Source organism: Labrus bergylta, chromosome 20 (genome assembly GCF_963930695.1).
Source record: "Labrus bergylta chromosome 20, fLabBer1.1, whole genome shotgun sequence".
Taxonomy (NCBI): domain Eukaryota; kingdom Metazoa; phylum Chordata; class Actinopteri; order Labriformes; family Labridae; genus Labrus; species Labrus bergylta.
In genome coordinates this window covers 8,503,734-8,513,860 of record NC_089214.1, presented here as the reverse complement: position 1 = coordinate 8,513,860, position 10,127 = coordinate 8,503,734, and positions in this window count along the sequence as shown.

Genomic DNA, 10,127 nt, shown 5'->3' with positions numbered 1-10,127 from the left:
TGTACAGGAGACCGAACTGCTCAGTCTCCTGGACTATTGCTTCATTATTCAGATTGGTTGGAGGACTGGAGGACCAGGTGAGCTCAGGCTGAGGGTAGATCTCCTCTGAGCTGCAGGTGATTCTGTTTCCTACCTGCTGAATTCCAACTTTACTGGGTGGAGCTGTGAAAAAAATAAACATTTTGGAACATGTATTTAAAATTGTGATGTGGGAGACCTGGTGCTGACTCATTCAGGTCTCTTTGGGAGCTTTTTAGACTTACATTGAATTGATTAAGATTCTGTTCTTTTGCTACTCATTTTTTATTCCATTTTTGAAAACTATTGAAAGTTTGAATTTTTATGTCTTAGACAAAAGCAATCTGTCAATTTTCTTGTTCTGTCTTTACCAAAAAACTAAGTTAATGTAAGTTAAGAGTTAATATAATGTCAAGGGAAAGAGAACATTCATTTATAACTGAATGAAAGTAGCAACATTTACAACAGGACTTTGTTCTCCCATCGTGCCAAATAAAACAATCATGTGCTAATCATACTTTTTACTGCCTTCCATCCGGCAGCATTTCCATAATATTACATTCCATTATACAAATATAAATAACAAAAGATTTAAGCTTTATTTGTGCAAATGCTTGTTCTTCCATGCACAGTCAATTTTGTCAATTCTTTTTTTTTAGTTTGAATTGTAGTTTTACAGTATTCAACAAGTGAGGAAACACAGATATTAAAAAAACTATTTCCTCACTGAAAGCTGTTGATTATTTTCAGTTCTTTTCTAACTATCACTGTTAATTTCCCACAAGCTCAGAGACCACATTTACTGGACAAGCGTCCTTATCACCCAGATGATCTTCAACACAGCCTTCCATTAAAATGGTATCAGTTTCCTGTAGCTGGGAGTAGAAGGTTATTCACTATTTTTGTTTGTTTTATCTTACAGAGCTCTACAGATTGTGGCATGGAGAAAATAAGGTTTCACTAAATCCATGTTGTGTATTTAGCATTTACTCTGTGATAGAACTCAATACATTTATGATGTAAAATACTTTCTTTATAGCGGTCCTGTTAGTCTCTTTGTTACTTATGTTGCCGCTCCAAAAAAACAAACAGGTTCGTAGAAAAATGTCAAAACAGATTAACAAACTAGTCTACTCAACTTCACTGTGTAACAGGCCAGGTGATGGTTATCTTAAACTTGGAAGTTTTCCTTTTCAGAGCTAGCCATAAGTACCAATGTTTACTATATCTAGCAACATATCAGCTTTTTGAATGTAAAGCTAAGGTTCATGCTAAATATTAAAGTTATGATTTATTGTCACAGAGAGAAAACATCAAATTGTTAGAAAACATCAAATTTGAAACCATTCTGGTGCATCATTAAATTTAAACATCCAGTCCTACTAAATGAAGGCAAAGGTGTGTGTGCAAGACATGTACAGCCAGAATGAAGTTTAAATGATCATTTAGGTTGACTACAGTAGTTATTGCAATGTAAATATACACCAATCAGTCAAAAGATAATGATCTATTGCAATCCAATAAAACAGTTCAACCATAATTTCTACTTTTAAGAAGCTTCTACATTTTCAGTTTTTGCTGACATGGTCAGAAAGGTGATAATTGTACTTTGTTTATAATACTGAAGTCATAGCAGGTAGTGGTGCTGAGTTAAATTAAATATTTTCAAATATTTTCACCACCCAATTAACATTCAAGTGGGGACCAAATTTTAGGAACATATTTAAATATAATGCACTCCATTACACCACCTAGTATGACCTCAATTATAAATAGAAAGTAAAATGTTCACCGGTCTGACCATGTCAACCAATGTAGAAGCTTTTTAAAGAAGAACTTATGGTAGACCTGATTTTGATTGCACTAGATTGCACATGTGGTCATAATGTTGTGGTTGATCTGTATACAAGGCAATTCTTGCTGTTGTTTGATGTTTCTGCATTAACCATGGATGTCATACCTTCCAAGTTTAGGTCAACAAATGAGTCATTGTTGCTGTTGGTGGTGCTGGTGTAGCACTTGTATCTGCCCTGGTCTTCAAGCTTCACCCCTGTCAGCCTGAGTGAGGCGTTTCCTTTGGAGATCTGGTCTTGAAACAGCGATGTCCTGCCTTTGAAGCTCTCGTCCTGATGTCCCAACTGGTCCTTATTATAAAAGTAGGAGTGGACAGGAGTGTTTCCCTTTATCTGGTTCCAGTGGACCTTTACTTTATCACCTTGTTTAAAACTGCAGGGTAAGATGCAACTCTCCTTTAAAATACACACTTCAGTATCTGTAAAACATCAGAAAAAGAAACATATATCAAGGGTTAATTATGGGATAAACCTGGTTTGAAATTTTGAAAATATAAGACAAAAACAGTCACTATTTGAAGAATAGAGATGCAGAACATGTGAGACAATATGACGGAAAATCAGTGTTGACTTCCTGGTCAAACAGCATCACCATGAGTGCTCTGCCTGGGAAAGTCATCAAGCCAGTTCTTAAAGAAACCAGCCTCACATACTTGAAATAATTATCATTACAGTGTTTGCCAGCTGTGTATTTAGATTTTTAGTTAGAGTCGTGTTTCTCTTTCTTTTGGATTTTTTTATACTTTATTTTCTGGTTTTCACATTTTTGAACAGACACACACAGCTTACACACATCTATAGTACAGAACATAAACAATGAAAAAAAAACACTCACTCCCCCTAAGGTTCAGAGACAGAAAGAACAATAAATAAGTAAATAAAAACAAAAATAAAAAGTCACGAGACAAGAGGTGTTTCTATTTCTTATTAACTAACATACTGTGGACTTTGTCACTTCTAAAGTTCAAAATGTGAACTGTTGCATCGCATACAGATTTATTTGTTTATGCCTTAGCTGTGATTTTTTTACACACTACAGTCCAGATAAATATAAACTTTACATTTGAACTAAACTTTATTTTTCAATTAATTTGGTTTTCAAAACATTTGAGGAAACAAACTGAATAAAAGTCTATTACAATAAGTTGCCAGCCAATGTTTAGTCAGATAGTATCTGTAAACTTCGGCACATAAGACTAAAAATATCTGAGTGTAATTCGGAAAAATTAGAAAATGTGTTGTTTTGTGATTTTATGTTGCCTGATCCTCTAGATTTAATCATATGTCTTGACACATTGTGTTTCTTTTTATTTTTCTGAAACTGTCGTGTCCACTGTGATCTAAGTTTAGAATGGAAAAAAAATCAGACAGACTGAACTCTTACTCACCTCCTCTGTTAAAGGTCCCCAGAGTAATCAGGACCACCAAAAACATGTTTATCCACAGCCATCCCCCTTCTCTAATATTCCTTCGTCAATGCTGTAGTGTCCCGAAAAAAATAAATATGTAAGTCCAAAGTGAGTTAGGACTACACCAGGGCTGAACTCGTTGAACAACTTGTCAACAACAGGCTATCTTTAGAGCATGACTGTGTCTGTGAGGTGTGTGTGTGCACTTTGTACCAAAGTCAGATCAGAAATTATTTACCTATTTCTTCGGCCAGCCTCCTAAAATAGGAAGAGAGAAAGAGAAAGAGAATAATTCAGAGATAGCCAAGCTCCAAGCCCTGCCAACACCTTTATCTGACATGGTGTTTCTTGTAACCCTGAAAATCCTGCCGGACAGAAAAAGTGGTCGGAGAAAACTGTACAGCTTTGTTCTGAATCTCTGTGTGGTGTGAGTAGAACTCTGAACCAGCCACAGAAATTGGACTTGAAAAAGTTCTAATCAGATACAGAATTTGGACAAAAAGGCTTATAATTGACTTTCCAATTCACCATTGTTGAAGGTGAACCAAAGGTGAATTGGAGAATATCTAGCTCACAAAACTGTTAGCTAGGTCTTCATATTATTTGATATAAAACAGCTGGACCTTAGACAAGATTGTGTTGACTGAGATTTAAAAAGAGACACAAACCTCCAGTTACAAGACTTTTTAATAGCATTACATTATCTGTGACACATTTGTGAAAGCGATCAAGTATTAATCAGGGAGCAAGTCAACTTGACGGCTGTTTGTGAGAGAAGCAGAAACTATTGTAATCTGCTTTTGATTACATTGACATGAGTCCCTGTCATTTTTTAACAGCAGGTTAAACATCAATCTCTCCAAGTCAAAAATAAACTATTTTTCTGTGATTCACTGTCTCATTTGTTTTTTCTTAATCCAGACAGGACACAGTTTGGCCTTTGTTCATTTTTATCAGTGAAGTTTCAAATGAAGCATGACAATGTAGTTAGTAGGACATAAAGTCAGTTATCAATCCACGCAAAATCCTGGAGCTAATCGCTGACTCCTGACTAGTAACAAGAATATTTAACTTCCACTTCAAACTTCAGAAAGAAAACATCACCTGCTTTGAAACGTCATAAAATGTACACGTATACAATTTAAACTTTTAAACAAGGCATTCTCACCCTTGTGATGCAATGTTTTAGCTCTGAGCCCTCTTGTGATTTTCCTATGACTCTTTTTCCCCCCCAAGTGTTGATGAGGTCTGATTAACTTCAGGGTCAAAAACACAGACAAATAGTCCACTGCCGTTTTATCTGAAGAACCTTGAGAGTCTAGAACAAAAAACTTTAAACAATAAACACAGCAACATTATCATCCCTTCGTCCAGGTGGCATCCAGTGAAAACTCTCTTCCTATGTAGAAACCTTGTTGATAAACTCAGTAAGTCCATGCTGCTCACAGTTGTACTGTTGACCAACATGAAGCTGTCGTTACACTATCCACCATTTTAGGGGACAGACTTAGAGAGTCAAAAAAGCTACATGAGTAACACCATTCACTTTTTTTGATACCTCATTTAATGGAATATAAAAGTTATCTTTATCATTTCAGTGCTTTACTTATGATTTCTTTAGAACACCAAGCTAACAATGTTATGAGCAGAGTTAGCAAGTTCGCTAGCTTGGCTAGTTTTCCTTTCCCTTTAAGTAACTTTGGTGAACAAAATACGGTACCATTTACTGTACTTTACTGTACCATAGTACAAATGGGGATTTTTGGTCATTTTTGATACATGTGATCTCACGTTACCTTATGCATGAGTGATTACTCGCAAATTATATATATATATAAAATCATTGGGCCTGGACCTCTCAGACCCATCTCCAACACGCCCCACTCCTCTATTGCTGATTTTGTCGTGGTCCACTATGTTTTTTGTGGTGTCCTTATCAGTATTGCATGTCTGTAGGAACTCTTGTCTTTAAATCCCATTTCTGAATGTAAAGACAAGTGATGGTAACATATGACTGTGTGGTGAAAACTGTACACCAGTCACCGACACGTGGCAAGTAAGCCCTGAATTCTGCTGTTTTCTTCAGACACTCTCTTAGCTGTTGTTTTGCCATGATGGTGGTTTGTACTCCGGCTTTACAAACCCCATCAGCTCAGGGGAGCCTTGCCTTCCACCAAACATAATGGGAGCCTATCTCCAGTCACTGTTGTTTCGTTATTAGCAGGCTAATCTCTGCTCTGGTATTATCACAATGGCGTGTGCTAAAATGGTTAGCAAATGATGGGATGTGAGACTGCCGGTTGTCCGTCTCCGATGGTTTCTCCTTGTCCTTAAAGTGCATGTGGTTAAACATCAAACTAGTATTTCTATGTTCCCACAGCCCCATGTTCCCACATTTCTAAGATTCTTTTCAAAATTAGGCCCTATGTTCCCACATTTCCTTTTTCATAACTTTGTATCAGATTTTATCCACCTTTTTCCCAATTTGGTAGCCAATTACACCCAACCTATTATCCAGTAGCAATGGACTACAGATGGAATGTAGCATTTAGATAAATCTGGTGCGCCCATCTCTTTGTTTATTGCAAACATTTAATGTAAGTGCACATTGTCCTTTTAAATAAAAAAACTAAACTAAGTAGCACAGAGGCCTCGCATTGACAGCTTCCGGTCAGATCAGTCGAAAGAAGCGCAAACCATAGTTTGCAGTGCATCAATACCTCTGGAAAGTCGGATTGGCATAGAGAGGGGGGTGCTCCTGGGATGCTTGGAGTCACTTTCCAGCCCTCTGGAGGCGTCATAGGCTCATGGAGGAAACGTTAAGGAAGGAGGATGTCTCTTTGAAAACTCCTCTGTGTCAACCTGTCAGTGTCATCAAGTCTACTGCGCTGGCTTAAATTGAAAGGAAATGTAGGAACACAAGACCTAATTTTGGAAATGTCCTAGAAATTTGGGAACATAGGGCTGTGGGAACATAGGGCCTAATTTTGAGAAAAATCGTAGAAATGTGGGAACATAGGGCCTCATTTTGAGAAAAATCGTAGAAATGTGGGAACATAGGGCCTAATTTTCAGTGAAAAACAAATTCTTAGAAATGTAGGAACATTGGGCTGTGGGACCATAGGGGCTGACCCCATTAATAGTGATTTGAAGTCAATCGGAGCCTGGTGAAAGTAGTAAGTATGTTATTATGCCTACCAAGTTTGTGGTTAGGTTTCAACGTTTCACCTTAAATTATGAAGAGTTTTCTTGTGCTGAACCTGTTTAAAGGTTAAGGCTATTGCTAGCACACAGGAATTCAGCTCAACCATTGATGTTGGTCAAACTTGGCCTAAAGTCGTCTGAAGAGGTACGCAAGAAAGTGTTTTAAAATATCAATGAGTCACTTAACTTAAAGCTTAGATAGGAGCTTTTGGAATGGAAAAACAATGGTGTGATTATAATTAAAGGAAGCAGACCGTAATGAACAAAGAAAATGTTATTTTTAATGTATATGCTGGTCTGGGATATGTTGATCTGCTGGGAGCAAACCAGTTGGACCAGGTGTAGGTTAACTTTGGCGAGTAACATTAGAAATGTAGGTAAATCTGATGTGATAAAACTGTCAGCACAATTTATTAGCGTTGTCTTGAGTAATTATTTTTGACAGATTCCAATTTCAGACTTTGAGATCATACCGTTCACTTTGACTTAAACAGTGTTTTTTATGCTCGTGTAACGGAGTTGAAATGCACTTTATTTTTGAGTACAGTTTACAATTTGTACTTGAGATTTTATTTATAATTTATTTCTGTTAAGTATTTGTGAATTTTATCTTAACGAGTTATGTATATTTACTGATATTTTATCAAATTTATGTTTCCTTTGAGTATTACGTTTTTGGCACTTTGCGGCTTCTGTACCTCCTGGGTTACCGTAGCTCCTTCCGTCTGTCCCTCACAGTGTTGTTTTGCATTGCTGAGGGTAAGTTGTATGTAAAAACGTTGCTGCATCATTACCTTATTTACTGTGGAAAAAAAGTGATTTAAGTTGTAATGTTCAGTTTATTTTATAAACTGATAGTAATACGATGTTAATCAGTCATTTTGTTTAGGTTTTGAGAGTTTTATATCACTTTGGAGACTGTTTTTAATGTAGCGGTTTTGGCGCGAAATGTGTAATATTCTACAGCGCCTGTGTCACGTGATTGACGTAGTGTCGCAGATATTCTCAGTTAAAATAATATTTATTTTGCATGTGTAGGAGCTAGTGATGTGAAAAGCAGTTCTTTTCAGTGTACTGAATCAGTAGAATCAGTTCAGTAAAGTGATTCGTTCAAATGATTCGTTCACCGAATCGTTCAGTACTTCTCTGCAGCTCTGTCTGTGAATCAGAATTTAATAAACTGAAACACGTTTAGTTCTGCTCGCGATCGTACTGAGAACAGCCGGTGGTGAATAATAAACCAATGAGCTGAGAATTTAGTTGGATAAAGCCACAGTTTGCAAACTGAAAGCTGCTAAAACAATCACATTTATTTTCCCCGACCGTTCTGTTCAGTACGTTCAGTACACAAATCACTGACTGACTGACTGAGAGGAAGAGAGAGGAGGCGGAGCTCTCGTTCAGTTCGTTCACTGAACGTACTGAGGGAGAGAGAGAGACTCAGAGCTCCCGTTCAGAATCAGTACACACAATCACTTTCACCAGTCAGTCAATGATTTGTACGATCATTAATTAATAACAATTAAGCTGGGTGTCACGAAAATGTATGTGCTTGTTGTTATGAAGCTTTCAGTTTGCAAACATTATCATGAATGACAATTAATTTAACTTAATATAGGCTACATGCAGAAAATATGCATGTAGCTTTGTTTTGCACTACAGTTTATTTTGTTTGTGATTGCACATTTAAGTTAATATTTTGTTTGTGACATTTTTAAAATGTAGACCATTGTAAATAGTTTCTACCTTGTCTATTTAATATTTGTTTTTGCACTGTAGTTTTAGTCTATATTTACTTTTTTGTATTTTCTTTTTGATAGCCTATTGTTTTTTTTATCTTTTGAGTTTTTTTTAATTGCACTGTAATTTATGTTTCTCACTTTTATTTTTTATTGTTTTCATTTTATCTAATTAAAAATAATTAATAACCTAATATTTATTTGCGTACATCTTTTATTTGCGTACTGAAACCTAAAATATGAAAAACGGGTGGTGAAAGTGATTGTGTTTACTGATTCTGAACGGGAGCTCTGAGTCTCTCTCTCCCTCTCAGTTCGTTCAGTGATTCACGTCGGAGCTCTCGTTCAGTTCGTTCAGTGATTCACGTCGGCGCTCTCGTTCAGTTCGTTCAGTGATTCACGTCGGAGCTCTCGTTCAGTTCGTTCAGTGATTCACGTCGGCGCTCTCGTTCAGTTCGTTCAGTGATTCACATCGGAGCTCTCGTTCAGTTCGTTCAGTGATTCACGTCGGAGCTCTCGTTCAGTTCGTTCAGTGATTCACATCGGAGCTCTCGTTCAGTTCGTTCAGTGATTCACATCGGAGCTCTCGTTCAGTTCGTTCAGTGAACGAACTGAACGAGAGCTCCGCTCTTCCTCTCAGTTCGCTCAGTGATTCACGTCGGAGCTCTCGTTCAGTTCGTTCACTGAACGTACTGTGAACGGGAGCTTTGAGACACGAGACGGAAGAGAGGAGAGGGCAACTGAAGTTGAGAAATTAACGACTCTTTAGTAAGTGATTCAGTTCAGTTCGTTCACCCAGATGATTCGTTCGTTTTGAACGAATCGTTCATGACCGACACATCACTAGTAGGAGCAGAGGTGCAGAAAACAAATGTCCAGAAGGCACATTGAATGTTCTTTTGTCTTCTGCAGGTATGTTTTTCCTTGTATTTTCATACTTTCTGTTTTGTTTTACAGCTGCATGTTGTCGTTTATTATGTCCACTAGGTGTCACTGTTTTACCATTTGGTATACTGTTTCTCATGTTTTTTAATGAGATTTATTGTTAATATACACTGTAAAAACGAAGTTTTTCAGCCATTTGTATCAGCTCTTGGTTATAAATATTTACATATAGTTAAAATATTGAAATGATGATTGTAATATATTTCTATGTAATATAAATTTGTTTTGAGCTCAGACAGTGCCGTTTTGCATTGCTGAGGGAGCAGAGGTGCAGAAAACAAATGTCCAGAAGGCACATTGAATGTTCTTTTGTCTTCTGCAGGAAATAAAAGCTGGAAAACAGTCAAAGTCTGGTTTTCTTCACTCCCCTGACCACATCCGTTACACTCGGCAGTAAGCAAGATCTTAAATTAATCTGCAGATATACAGATAGTACGTAGTAGTATTATAATTTGAATTTATCTTTAAATTTTGTGGTGGTAAAAGTGTTCTCTGTTCACGTGTAATGTGGGTAATTTTTCAGAGAATCCTGCTGTACCTGCCTTCAGGTTACACATAGCCTATTCATTTTTGTAAACTGCTAGATTAAGTTTATAGCAGAAATGTATGTGACCACTGCCAGACAATACTATAAACAGTGTTGCTGTCTAGCTCTACATTTGTTTTGACAAAATACATATTACATTTCAGGAAGTGGACTCTAATGATGATGACTTCAGTCCTGTCTGACCCTGACAGCTGGCTTGTTTGTTTCTCCTGGTTCATGATACCTGAACATCGTCACTGCTTTACAGGAGGTAAAATATATATATTTTTTAAAAAGCAAAAAACCTGGAGTTCTTTTAACAAACAAAAAAACACACTGCCTCAAAAATAGAACATGAAAATAAATATTTAAATGTTGTGTCATTACCAATATTTACAGTCTATGGTTATTACCAAAGGGTTAGTACTGCATT